This window comes from Pongo abelii, chromosome 5, assembly GCF_028885655.2.
Source record: "Pongo abelii isolate AG06213 chromosome 5, NHGRI_mPonAbe1-v2.0_pri, whole genome shotgun sequence".
Lineage (NCBI taxonomy): Eukaryota > Metazoa > Chordata > Mammalia > Primates > Hominidae > Pongo > Pongo abelii.
This window is the reverse complement of record NC_071990.2, coordinates 120,821,920-120,837,181: the sequence shown is the minus strand read 5'-3', so window position 1 is coordinate 120,837,181 and position 15,262 is coordinate 120,821,920. Positions and strand designations below refer to the sequence as shown.

Genomic DNA, 15,262 nt, shown 5'->3' with positions numbered 1-15,262 from the left:
TTTCCATGTTTATATATTAAGTAAATATCCTTTCACTCAGCTAGCTTTGTTTCTTTCAATCAAAGGTCTAGTACACCATTCCTGAAAAGTGTATTCTAAGTTCTTTGATAACACTTACTGAGAAATTAAAACACCAACAGCTGGGATCACCTAAGATAAGATCATCTGGGGTTGGCCATAAGAGCTGACGTTAGAGTAGAAAAAGATGTGTTTTCTCAACCTCCAAAGAAACAGAGTCAATTATAACCGCCTAATATAAGCTGAAAAAATATTTGCTTCTTAATGGTGCCCATTCCAGCTGTTTCAAAGGCATCCACCCAGTGCTTACAGACTGCTCTGTTACTTTCCTACTGCAATTAGAAGGTAGGAAGCCCAGCCCTCCCTAGGACTGTCTCACAGGCCCAGCGCTGGGGGAGACATAGCCAGAGTACCAGCACAGAAGCCATGACAATGACATCAAATTACCCAGCACTGTCCAGGAACTCAAGAGAAAGAAAGGAATCTGGAGAACAGAAGCAAAATCAAGCAGGGAACTCAACTCAAAAGTCATCGCAATGGTCATCCAAGTCCTTGACTATCCCTGCGACAGATAATCTGAGAAAGCAAGAAGTAGCTTTGTATACTGGTGCTCTTCATGGCTTTTCATTAAATTCATTCAAGATCTTTGTGATAAGCCTTCTTCTTGTTATTTCATACTGCTTCATTTGTTCTCTGCCAATAAATTTTCAAAAGCAAGATGATGCCAATAATTCTCTTTTCTCCTCCACATTTGCCACAACACTAGACACATGAAGGTATTTGAAAATATTTATTTAACTGAATTGATTGAATGACTAGTTTCCCAAATGGGGTTAGTAAATTTCTATTTATCATATGGTAAAATCTAGTCCAGTGTCTTGATAGATAACAGAAAACAGTGTAAAGCACAAGGGAAAAATGCTTCACCCACACTAACCTCTAAACCTTCATTGATTTTCGAGTCTTTGTTGTATTTTCTCTCCCAATATTATTTAAGACTTTTTCACAACATGAATTTCTACTAGGCCAAGCTTGAGACACATTATTTCAGCCTAGTTGAAATCACACACACACACACACCTCATATTATTTTTCCCTAAAGCAGATGCTTTGTCTGTTGAGCTTTTGCTTAGCACAGCTCCTAGCATCTTGCATAGCTGTCTGCTCACATTGGACATTTAATATATACTTTGCTGTTTTAAGCAGACTCCTGAGACACCCTTTCAAATAACCCAAGTCTAGGGATGAAATAAAATCTCCAAAGCTGTTTTCAAAGAAGGTACCAAAGAAGGGATGCCAACAGCCATCACACCTTCTCCTCAACCACTGTGTCAGAATATGCCCCTGAAAGCAGAGTTTCTTCACATTTATGGTTTCCTGTGGTGAGTATCTGGCTCACCTTGAACTCTAACTACCTGGACCTCAACCCAGTTGGTCATGGCATGTCATGGTGGATTCTCTCTTTGCTTGCCTTGCCTCTCTTGTTGATTGGACGAATGCTTTACCTCCTAACCCAGAGCAAACACAAACAAACTGGCTTCCTCTTGCCCATGTAATAGGACCCTGGGCTCTAGATTTCCAAACTGTACTTTTTACCACTCACTTGAATTATATTTGGCTGTTCCATGCCTGGCTCCTTTGAACCATAATAACCCTGGTGCTATCCATGATCTTTCCTTCTTTTCATCCTTCTTTCTCTACTTTTCATGCTCCTTTTGGACAGACATTAAATGAGGATTTACTGTTACTCTAAAGAAGCAAAATTGAGGAAGACAGAGTTTTTTACTTCAAAGAAGTCATAATCCAATGGAAGAGACTGCCAATTAAACAAGCTGTTAGCACACAATATGATAAATATTTTCTTGATATATACACAGTGAATTGCTTCATTCTTCTGAGCAGAGGCAGGGAAAAAGCTACAAAGCAGATGATGATGTCTGACCTAAATTTTAAGGACTATCAATTATTTTGCCTAAACGCTATGCTATTGGCCAATGTTTTCATACATTACTTCCAGGCAATATGAAAAAGAGAACTTGTAACATTAGATTTACATCCTAGAAATTTCACTAAGGTAGGTTTGGGTGACTTGAGGAGAAGGTAGAAAAATCTGTTGTTTTTAGAATTTTTAAAACATAATTAAGCCTTTTATCTGTTTTTCACAGTTAATCATATTTACCATTTTCCTTTTATTTAGTAAAAGTATTTAATGATGTCTTAAAGGGTGTCATGATAGTAACAACAAAACAATAATCCCAGCTGTTCCTGAGAGATTTTCTATATTTTATTGCTGAATTTTAAAAATTACTAAATATAACTAAATTACCAAAAAATTATTAGTTAAAAGTTTAAACCATTACTAAAACATATATTCACTTTTATTACTAACATGGTTTTTAAAAATTATCATACATGTTTTTATTATAAAATATAAATATAAGAATTGTCACATATAAATAATCAACCATGATTGCCCTTATATATGGGTAAAATTTTACTGCTGATTTACTCTGTATGAAAGTATCTCTATAATTATCTGATGCTGAAACTTAAAATTCTAGTATCAGAGATGAGGCTTTAGATTTGATACAAAGTCATTTTCCAAAAATACCTTAAAGTATTTCAGTGGAACACTGACTGGAGCGATAACCATTATCAGACAACAGCACCTTCAAGAGAATTAGGTTATCAAATGTGCTTCACCTGATAACTAAGTTCAAGTAGATTACTGAGAAAATGGGATTCTTAACAGAGTGGAGAAAATACTAAGAAAGAGACGAGAACTGGCCTAGGTAAGATTTTTAATCACAGGCACTAGAAAGCATAAAACATAAGGGTATTGTGTGTTTTAGGGAAAGATGGGATAATATAAGATAAGAGAAGAAATCAGAAAAGAGAAGAAAAGCAAAGATATAATCACCATTTTTCTATAACTGACCACAAACTCTTCTCAGGATGAGCCTTAAAGAGAAAATTATTATGCACATTAAAATAGTTAAGGGATGGGAGTTGTTTCAGAACCAGCACCAGATATAAATACCAAAGTTCATTCCTCTAGTGAACTAGAACTAGAAATTTGTTGTCAATTAACTGAGAACTCTGAAAAAAACTACTGAAGGTTCTGAAAGGTAAACAAATAAGGCAGATGGCAGAGAGAAAAGAAAACTGGGCATTATTTTCTTTCATTGTTGTTCATTCTCACAACTTTATCTCCAGGGTGAACTCCAGTCATAGAGTGGTTTGGCAGTGGCAGCAGCCATAAAACTTCTAGGGGAACCCCATATTTCTGCCTGGAAGTAGGTCCTGTATGCTGGAGAGTGTAAGGGAATCCCAGGACATTGAGACTTAGAAAAGGAGATCTACTAAATCTGTAAATCTATACAAGGCTCAGGCTTACTCCTCATCTGTGCATGTGTGGGGCAGACCCAAACCAGCACAGTAAAGGCGTTGAGAAATAAACTGAGATTTAAACCACTGCCCATATCTCAGACTAGCATCTGAGTTATTCATGTGAGGAACACACTCAAACTAGCATTGAAAATGCTTTGAGAACTGAACTGAGATATAAACCACAGCCATAAAAGATCGGACAGAACACTTGATCTTAACCAATGCAAGTTGTTTGCCTTCTCCAGAGGATTATACATCAACATTCTCCAGAGGATTATAACCAGATCCAGAGACTGTACATTATAACATTCACATCATCCAGGATAAAAGCCAAGATTACTCATCATGGCAAGAACCAGGAAAGTCTGACCAATTCTCAAGGGAACATACAATAAACAGATGCCATTCCCAAGATGACTCGATGTTGGAACTATTAGGCAAAGGCTTTAAAGTAGCTGTGATAGTTATGCTCTGTGAGTTAAAGAATAACACATTTAAAAAGAACGAAAGGATAAGAGTTCTTAGAGGAGTGCATGCTACAAAAAATAACCAAATGGACATTTTGGAACTGAAAAAAAACAATATCTGAAATTTTAAAAATTACCAGATGGGCTCAGCAGAAGATTGGAAATAAGAGAGGAAAAAAATCAGTGCATTTGAAGATGAATCAATAGAAGTTATTGTTACAGGACCTTTGGGGTGTCACTTTTCTGGCCTGAAACCTCTGGCCAGTGGCACCTTAACATAAGCTTTGCTAGGGCCCACTGGGCTCATTCCACCCATTCAGCCTGGCAGATTGTGCTCGGTTCACACTACTGGCCTGGATTCCACACCTGCCAAGGGTGAGTCAGGTGTGCAGCAGTGAGGGGTGTGTGAGCAAGCGCAGGGTCCAGCCACTGCACAGACACACTGGCTGCTGCAGCTGGGCAGGTGCCCCAGGTGCCAGCATGGACACCAGCTCTCTGCGAGGCTGTGGCTGGACCAGGTGTACTGCAAGCAGCTTCCCAGCTGGCCCAGGGGAATGCAGTGGTGCCTGGAAGCTTGGACATGCCAGGTACCACAGGATCCCAAAGAGGGAGTCACAGCCCTGGCTTGGAAAGCTCCTAGGTCTGGTCTCCATGAGGGGCCACAGCTCTTCTCTCCTTCTCTTCATCTACAACGTGGCAAGCAAGGGGCATGTGTCAGCCCTGTTTGTGTTATAGCTCTTTTAGCTCCACCATTCAGCAGGTCCTGAGTTCTTGTCCTGCAACCAGGAAGAATTAAGTATGCCGACAAGTGGGGGGTGAGCAAATTGAAGAAGAGCTTAATTGAGCAACAGAATAGCTCACAGGAGGTCCACAGCGGGTAGCTCCTTTCCACAGCCAGGTGTCCTGACAAGTGTTCAACTCCTAGCAGAGAGGAGGCCCTGGAGTGGGAAGCTCCTCTCTGCAAGCAGGTCATCCCATCATCTCTGCAGCTCTCAGCAGAGAGGAGGCCCTGGAGTGGGCTGCTCCTCTCTGCAGGCAGGTCATCCTACTGTCTTCCCAGCTCCTAGCTAAGAGGAGGCCCTGGAAAGGGTTGCTCCTCTCTGCAGGCAGCTGATCCCATTGTCTTCCTAGCTCCTAGCAGAGAGGAGGCCCTGTGGTGAGTTGCTCCTCTCTGCAGTTGGTAGTCCAGACATCTCTGCTAGTCTCTGAAGACCTCAGCAGAGAGGAGGCCCTAATGTGGGTAGTTCCTCTCTGTAGCTGGTCATCCCGACATTTCCTGCTATCAGCAAAGAGAGTAGCTCCTCTCTGCTGCTGGTCCTCCTGTTGTCCATTCAGCTCTGGCTGAGACTTAGGCTTTTATGGACATCAGTGGGGAGGAAGTACACACTGATTAGTCCATGGACAGCCATGGGCAGCCCAGAAAAGGCACTACAAATTCCCACTCTGGTCTGTGGGACTGTTAGCCTGGCTCCCAGCCTTCAGGCCCTCCCTGGCCTGAAGGTGGGTCCTCAACAGGGACCTGCCCCCTTCTGTTCAGGAATCTATCTGCCTCCTGCTGCCATTCATGGTGCCCTGGCTTGGCCCCAACTTTGCTCCAAGATCAGAGCCAGGGATGACAGCAGGGAGAAGCCAGGAAGTGGGAGCAGGCACTTCCAAGCCTGCAAGGCCAGGGGTGCCTTCCCTGGCCCCCAAGAGCAATTTGGGAGGCTGCAGTCGTGCTCTGGTGGGTGGAGCTTCTTCCTGCTCCATGTAGTGGGAGGCCCAGTTCTGCAGCCACAATTTGGGTGGCTGCTGTGGCACCTGGGGAGCTCCCACCCCAACTCAGAGGAGGCAGGGATGTTGCTTTTCCCTTCCAGCTCCATGGATTCCTCAACCCTGGTGGTGCTTCCCTGCCGCAGCTGGCATGATGGCAGCAGCAGGCCATCTGGAGCTGCAGCTGCCATCATTATCTAATCTGAAGAAAAGAGATAAAATATATATTTTTAATTAGTAGGCCTTAGAGTCCCATGAGACATTATTAAAAGGTCTCCATACAGGACCTTGGAATCCCAAAAGGAGAGGAGAAAAAGATTCAGGTAGATTATTTGAAAACACTCATGGCCAAAAATTTATTAAGTATTGGAAAAAGACATATGTTAACAGATTCAAGAAGTCTAGCACGTCCTTATTGGAAAACAATTCTCTATGGCATTTATGCACATTTTATATCAGCTTTTATTTCAGATTATTTTTTCAAGCTTGTCCGTATAGCGAATAACCTTGAGTAATAAAGACAGTATCTCCCTCTGAGGCACACGGTAGATTTGTTTCATGACCATTATAATAAAAGATAATGTCTTTTTTCAGGCAAAAGTTGGGTATGTCTGTTATCAGTACCCTCTCAAATTTCAGGCTTTCCTCAGCTATAATTCAACTCTACTATGCATACAGCATTTTCCTGGGCTATTCCATATCACACTATGGGACTTTGGAGGCAGGTAAACCAATGAGTATATGAAGCTCATGCTGCCTGCAGTGCCACAAATAATAAAGTCCTTTGTCTCTTACCCAGGAGTATTGTATCTTCTACCAGCATCCATGAAATTGTTAGCTTGCAGGTAAGCTAAAAATCTCAGACCCTTCACAGTTCTTAACTACTGCCAAACAAGATAACCTCAAAAATAAAAATCATTCCTGGATTCATTATAATCTAAAATTTGAAACCAAACATAAAGAAAAAATCTTGAAAGTAGCTAGAGAAAAAAAAACTATGACACACAGTGGAACAATGATTTTAATTACCCTGGGTTTCCCATCAGAAACAATTGGGGGCCAGAATGCAGTGGGAAAACATCTTTAAACTGCTGAATAAAAGTCAACCCAGAATTTCATATTCTGCAAAAATGTCCATCAAAAATGGAGAAAGGATGACATTCTCAAATGAAAAAAAAATCTAATAAAATCTATCCACAGCAGATATTATCTACAAGAAATGATAGAATAAGATTCTTCAAACTGAAGGGGAATAATATCACAAGATCACTGGACTCTTTAGAAATAAAGAACAACAGAAATGATAAACATATGTATAAATTAAAAGATTTTTTTTTCTTTTAAGTTCTGCTGAAAGCAAAAATTATAACATTCTACTCTGGATTTTCAATGTATGGAGATGTTATATGATATTTTACCATGAAGGACAAACAGGTTAAAGAGCTATATGGTTGCAAGTTTTCTACATTTAACATAAAGTGGTATAATATTAGCCATATTAGACTATGAAAAGTTAGGTATTTATGTTGTAATACCTAAAGCAATCACTGAAAAATAATACAAAGATGTATAGCCAAAAATTCAATGTTCAAATAATCCAAAAGATGGTAGAAAGAAGTGGAGTGGAGGAAAATAGCTGAGAAACAGAAAATTCAGGGGATAGAGAACAAATAATAAAATGGTAGTCTTAAATCCAGTCATTTCAATAATTTTATTAAAAGTTAATGGTCTACTTCCAAAAAATAGCATAGGAGGAATCACTTCCCAACTCTTCTATGAGGGCAGTATTACACCGATACCAAAACCAGACAGACAGTGAAATGAGACTTAAAGCTACAGGAAATAAAATAAATTTCAATTTACATATTTGATTAGAAATAAAATATGTTATGCATAGAAATATATGCCCATAATAACACATAATAATAATATTATAACAATAGGATGTTTTACCCTAAACATTAGGCATTTTTATCCTAAAGAGTATGGTAGAATCTTAGGAGAGAAATTGAATGAAAATAAAAATTTTAGAAGAAAAAGAAACAATGTAAAATTATTGTTAAGGAAGAACTTGCTCATATTTTATAATTGGATAATAGCAGGTCAAATTACAATCATATTTAGATTCTACTGGACACATTTTTAAAAGCGTTTTAACAGTTTCTTTAAAAATATCAATACTTACCATGCTCCAGAAATTACATTCTTTGTAACTATTAAAGTTAAAGTGATAAATTTTAGACAATAACTTGAAAATGTATGGTGAGGTTTACAGATTTTGAAAATCATTTTGAGGTTATTCAAATAAAAGAAGTTGAAGACTACCAGAAGAGAGAAGATTATGACAGCTAAGCTATGAAGCATAGAGCTCTGTGGTAGAAGGATACGACAGGAGGAAAAAAAGAAGTCTTCCTCTTTTGAACACGCAAAGAATGTGAAACAGCCAGCCATATCCCGACTTCCCTGTCTCTGGCACTGTTGGTACTATTCAGAGGAAACTAGGTTAGATATCTGCAGTGGGTGGGGCTATCTCTTCTCCTCTCACCAACTGGTCCTCTGGGAAGTGACTCCTCCCCTCTGCCAGGAGGTTGAGTGAATCCTCTCCCTCCTACACACACATAACCCACCCAGCAACATCTCAGCAAGAGCGTGGGCAGAGGAGCACAGAAATTTAATAAACCGGAGATTTTGAGTATTATCTGAAACCATTTGATAATTGCATAGAATTGTTCTAAATTTATACCTTTTTTTCTACTTTTGAGTCTATTGGATATATTTGAATGATGTAACCGTTTTCTTTTAAAATATCAATAATTATAACCAAAAGTACATCTTTTGCAACAATATATAATTATGATTTTTAAAAATGTAGATATTAACCTCAAAATGTATGAGGGAGTACTTAAGATTTCTCCCCATGGGCAAGGGTTCAGAAAACAAAACAAAGAATATACATGTTTTTCTGCACATTTAAACATATTTCAAGTAACACCTGCAACCTTAGTGCCTAAGAATTTTCCAGGAAGAAAAGAAGTAGAAACTATATAAAATGAGAAACTGCCTGGTTACATCAGAAACACCCCTCCCTTTACTAAAACATCACAGCTGGCTGGGCGCAGTGGCTCAAGCCTGTAATTCCAGCACTTTGGGAGACCAAGGCGGGTGGATCATCTGAGGTCAGGACTTCCAGACCAGACTGGCCAAGATGGCTGAAACCTGTCTCTACTAAAAATGCAAAAATTAGCCGGGCATAGTGGTACATGCCTGTAATCCCAGCTACATAGGAGGCTGAGGCAGCAGAATCACTTGAACCCGGGAGCGGAGGTTGCAGTGAGCCGAGATCGCGCCACTGCACTCCGGCCTGGGTGACAGAGTGAGACTCTGTCTTAAAAAATAATAATAAAAATAGTAAAATAACAGCTCGTGAGTGGCTCTGTTTCCATGACCTGGGTCAGAACACATTCTCTTTGGACAACAGCATCTAGAGTATTATTCAAGAGGAGTATAGCATTTGGGGTAGAAGACTAATTCCTATAAAGGAGAAATATACACTTGGCCCTACACTTTCTATAACTCTCCCTAAAAGTAACACAATATCAAAATATTTTCTTCCAGAAAAATGAGGAAAATGTAATTAATCATTTAGCTACATACACTGTAAAACATAAAATTTAGTTATTTTTGTTTTTTGTCTATGTTTTGCGTGGAGAATTTTCCTTCAAGAAAAAATAAAACAAAAAGAGTGACAGACAAGGAACATCATCTCCAGTAGTTATCTGGTCCACAGCAGGCATGTCCCTCCAAACACACAATGCTTCTTGTGCTGGGTGTGGTGAACAGGCACATGACCCATGCAACCTCCTTTTGGTGCACTTTTCTGCAGTCAGAGTACATGCCTTGGGCTAGGACTCCAGATATGATTAAGTTCCCCCAATACTTGTACAATAACTAAAAGGTGGAACTTAAAATGAGGCTGTACCTCCATGGCTTCTCTTGGTCTTCCAGGTCATGGCTGTTCCCTGATCATGACAACTTTACTGATAATAGGAAAGGAAATAGCTCTTTTGATAACCTAGTTCTGTGATATGAATTCAAAGTGGTCTCTGAAAGCTTAATTTTCTGTTTCCTCTATTTTCCCACTGATTCTATAATCAATTTAGTGATTATAATTACTGTAATTAATCCTTTCTCTTAACTAGCTGGAGTGGTTTCTGACTGATACACCTCTGTTGGCCTGGTCCACCTGGCACAAGCTGCTAATCACAAAGTACTTTCCAGATTCCATTCTCCAGAAGGTAGGTTAATAGCGTAGGCTGCATCTGAACTCTATATACTCAGCCTCAGCCTTTCTCATCAACAGCCCAAGGACCTCAGTATTCCCTTCTCAACAGTAGCAAGTAACTGACTTTCCCATTTATACCTGGTGCAAACTCAGAGCCCCCTAATGTTCCTGTCTGTCTCTGCCAAGCTAGTTTGGAGCTCCAAACAGGAGTCATCTTTGGTCTGCGTTGTATTACATTCCTATATCCACCTGTCTGAATCACCTTACTATGCATGTCCCAATTAAATGTCTCTTTTCTTCTCAGAAACTAGACTATATGGAAATTATTTAGTTAATTCATTACATTTCCTGTTCTGTTCATTTAGACTACAGCAGTAACATCTCACATCTCTTTTTAAAAAAAATTTAAAAACCAAGTTTTTACGTAGCTCATTCCCTTTCTGAATTTCAAACAAGGATTCTGTGCAGGTGTCACAGCTTACCAATTTTCTATCTCTAATTCCCTCCTCTTCTGAAAAATTGAAGGCGCCTGTTTGCTTTAAATAGTAATTTTATCAACACACACAGGCCAGTAAAATTATTTTAATTTAGGCTGTTTGATACAGTGCACAAGGCTCCCAAGAGGAAACAAGATACATTTTGTCTCCCCAAAACTCACTTCCATCCATAAGTAATCAAATGTAAATTATTTTAAACCTGCATGCACTTGAAACTACATCCATCAGAAGGTATTATGCCTGTAATAAGGTCCTTAAGCCACGTCTGTAATTTTCCTAGATCTGCCTATTTACCTGGTAGAATCTGGACTTATTTCCAACCTACTAAATTCTTCTGTGTTATTATTTCTAGATAGCTTCGTCCCCATACATGTCTATCAAGTATTTTCACCTATTTGTTGTGTAATAGTACTAAAAATAGATCCTACTGCATAGGTTTACTTCATGTCCATTTCCTGGCCATATAATCACTACCCTCTGTGAGCTCATGGCCACGTGCCTTTCGTGTTCTGTGCACCTTTAAATACCACGCCTGCCTTCCTGCGAGGGCTATGAGAGGACGGCAAGGACATTGGAGGACGTTGGAGTTGAGCAGATAACCTGTCAAATCCCAGTGTGAGTTGAGTGACACTGAGCAACTGATTGAACTGTTTGAGCTTTCATTCCCTCATCTATAAAATGGGATTTATAATACTTACCTTATTATGTTGTCAGAAAAAACAAATGAGATAATTTATGTAGAACACCTGGCTCAGCACCTGGTAACATAAAAGGCAAAAGGATGAGTCTTTTGAAATGTAATTCTCCAGATATGGTTTTATAACTCAGCCTATTGCTCATGACTAATAGAGGATTTGTTTAAAACCCCTAGAGGCACTTCCCCAGATGCCGTATGATTCATTTCTGAAAACAGTCATCAAAAACTTTTTTTTAATTTTAGGAAATGTGCTGTAGATTGACTGAAATTTAACGTCATAATTATACCGGTAGCAGAGGTGCCACTGGGCCTTCCTCTGGCCTCCATCTCCCTCCTTCATCTGCTTTCTCACAGATCATTCCTCTAGCAATATTTCTCTCCAGGCCCATTCAGGACAGAAAGTAATTATTCTATGTCTTGGCCTTGTACTAAAGACTTTCTTCCCAATTCCAACCTCAAAGTGCCCAATTCTGCTAATATATTGTTTTCCATAGTAGTATTCTTCAAACAAATCTTGTGTTTGTGCTAAACTCTCAAAAGCAAGTGACCTACCCAAAATCACTAAATGAAAGTAAAATGTAACAGAAATTCAGTCAATTCAGCCGGTTTGGGAATTTGGGCTGTTTCCCTAAAATTGTGTTCTGTAACTCAGGCTGGGGATCCAGGACAAGGGGTGGCAATGCCTCTAACTCACACAGGAAATCTGAAAGTTTTGTCTGCTTTCATCAATCACTAGGGTTTAAAGCAAGACCCATCATCTGCAGGACTTGGTGAAGTAAATTTATATGTATAATTGATACAGGGTAGAATTCAGCTTTTGTCTCTCAACAAGAGATTGCACTTTGTATTTGGTCAGCTGTAGATCAAATGTTATTAAAGTGCAGAGGTTACATACCAAATTTAATTTGCTTCCACAAGGAGATCCTCACAGGAAGAATTATACTTAACTACTAAACATACTGTACTGACAAATAACTTGCTTTTTTGGTATACTTAGTAGGAGAGTATTGATGGTAAATATTTTTTAAAATTTGTTCTCAACAACTGCATTTTTGTGAGAAATTTATATCAAAGCAAATATAAAACAGAAAACTCAACACTGATCTTCACATTATTAAGACAAAATTTTATGATATGGAAAATTCTGAATAAAATTAAAATTGTCCATAACCCAACCATTCGAATATTTTTATTATTCATTAACATTTTGATGTATTTTCTTCCATTCTTTTTTCTCTGCTCAATTTTGAAAACATTTGCAACAAAATAACCATTTAATTTTATATCCTGGATTTCTTCCAATTTATCATTATAATCTGAACACTCTTCATATTATTAAAAACTTTCTATAAATATCATTTCAATAATTCCAAAATATTATATGAATGTACATAGTTTATTTAACCATGATCAGTTAGAATACTTTAAACATTTTAATTTGTATGTAATATTTTGTACGTTCAAATTTACCAAAATTTCTGATTACTCCCGCAGTATAGAAAAGTTAAATTGCTAGGTCAAAGTGCTTTAACATTTTACCATTCTTGATGTTATAGCTTCATGATTAAGTGCATGAATTTTTAAAGTCAGATATACCCTATATGGAATCCCGAATCCACCAAAATTATGAGATTTATGCTCTTAGGTATATTACTTATCCTCTCTGAGGCTCTATTTCTTCATCTGCAAATCAGGGGATAATAATTCATGTGGCACAGTCCTAGGAGTATTAAATGATACAATAATGTGCATTTGGCATAGTGGTTAAAAGCTTGAATCTACCTGGTTTGAATTCTAGTCTGATCATAGACTAGTTGTATAATCTGGGCTAATCTTTTTATGCTTCAGGTTCCTCATCTCTAGAATAGAAGAAATAATGCCTAATTCCTAGGATTATTGCAGGCAAAAATAAGTTAATACATGTAAACTAAGACAGAGCCTGGCAGATAGAAAGCCCTTGATAAATATTACTGCTGCTGTTGCTAAAGAGAGGATTCTGTCCAGTCCTCTCAAGTGGTAAGCTCTCCACTACTACAATCAATATTTACTATAAATTACTTACTAGAAAGATTGAACATATTTCCTTGCAACCAATATTAAAATGTACACATGCTTTATCCATTCAGTATAACAACAAAACAAAAGAAATTAGCAATTTGAGGGATCATATAATCGAACTTGCCAGTTATGCTTAGCATAATAGGATTGTTTGATTTTAGAAAAGAGTACCTGAGAGTTCTTCCTATCCAACCCAATCATTTTGCTGTATTTGATCCTCCTCCTTAAATAATGATGAGACAGCTGAGTCTCTTAAATTCAAACACATAAATTGTACATTTTTCAAAGATATTTTCCTCTTTCCCCAGCTTTATTCTTCTCACCTCAATAGTGGCACTGTCTATTGGGCACAATACTACCTACACAGCTGAGCTCCTATGGATGTCTAGGTCATTGGGATCAGTCACTGAACAGTCATTTATTGTTTATCTAGTGTGTACAGTTTCTTAAGTGTAATAGAATAAAATATCTTTCATGGCTATATATTGTAAGAACATTTTTTGAAACATTCACTGATGTCCCCCCTCCTCAATATTTCACGTCTGCCTTTATCCTCCCTAACTCACCCACTGTATTAGTCTGTTTTCACACTGCTATAAAGATACTACCCAAGACTGGTTAATTTATAAAGGAAAGAGGTTTAATTGACTCACAGTTTTGCATGGCTGTGGAGACCTCAGGAAACTTACAATTTTGGCAGAAGGTGAAGGGGAAGCAAGGCATGGTGGCAGGCAAGAGAGAGCGCGGATATGTCACACTTCAAAACGATCAGCTCTCATGAGAATTCTCTCACTATTACGAGAATAGCATGGAGGAAACTGCCCCCATGATTCAATCACTTCCCATCAGGTCCCTCCCTCGACATCTGGGAATGACAATTCAATATGAGATTTGGGTGGGGACACAAAGCCAAACCATATCATCCACCCTTCAATCAGTCAAGCAAGCAGCTGAAACATGGTGTATGATTGCCTCAGAGAAATGATCTAAGAGTAGAAAGAAAAAAATAAATAGTACTTTTCTGACTTCTGGGTTTCTATAACCTAGGCTCTTACAGTATACATCACAGAGTTGAGAGAAAACATAATGAATAAAACCAACGCTTCCTCTTTTTATGCCCCCCTCAAGTTTTCCTACTCTTGAGCAAGGAGGTATAGTCAGACGAAAACCAAGGAGAGATAAAAATGGTGTTTCCCAAAGAGAGGGCCCCATACAGGCTTTTCAGGCTAGTACAAATAAAGGAGATTTCTGAGATCCAAAGGAAGAGAAGGAAAAGAGGACATATTGAGGGAGTACAAAAGAGCACAAGAAAACCTTTGTGGGTGATGGATATGTTCATTCTCTTTATTGTAGTGATGGTTGCATGGGTATAGACATACATCTGAAAATATCAAATTGTACCTTTAAATATATGTAGTTTATTAGACATTTCTCAAAAGAAGACATACATGTGGCAAATATATTTTTTAAATGCTCAACATCACTAATCACTAGAGAAATGCAAATCAAAACACAATGAGATACCATCTCACATGAGTATGAGTGACTATTACTAAAAAGTCAGAAAATAACAGATGTTGGTGAGGTTGCAGAGAAAAGGCAACATTTATACACTGTTTTCAGGAATGTAAATTAGTTCAGCCACTGTGGGAAACAGTTTAGAGATGTCTAAAAGAACTTAAAGAAGAACTACCATTCAACCCAATAATCTCAATATTATGTATATAATGAAAGAAAAATAAATTGTTCCACCAAAACACACTTGCACTCGTATGCTCATCACAGCATTATTCACAAAAGCAAAGACATGGAATCAACACAGATGTCCATCAATGGTAGACTGGATAAAGAAAGTGTGGTACATATATATCATGGAATACTATGCAGCCATAAGATAGGAGAAAATCATGTCCTTTGCAGCAACATTGATGCAGCTGGAGGCCATTACCCTAAGCAAATTAATGCAGGAACAGAAAACCAAACACTGCATGTTCTCACTTATAAGTGGCTGCTAAACATTGCGTACACCTGGACATAAAGATGGGAACAATAGACACTGGGACTACTCGAGGAGGGGGGAGAAGGGGGAGAATGTTGAAAA

At 38.4% G+C, this 15,262-nt stretch overlaps 1 protein-coding gene across 1 annotated transcript in view; it reads right to left on the bottom strand.

Annotated features, from left to right (window-relative positions):
- The window catches only part of LOC112133872 (uncharacterized), a 319,730-nt gene extending 308,563 nt beyond the window's left edge, over positions 1-11,167 (bottom strand). The window contains exon 1 of the mRNA XM_024248864.3: positions 11,105-11,167. The gene's annotated coding sequence lies outside the window, so the exon portion shown is untranslated. The remainder of the gene's footprint in view (positions 1-11,104) is intronic.
- Positions 11,168-15,262: the final 4,095 nt, after the last annotated feature.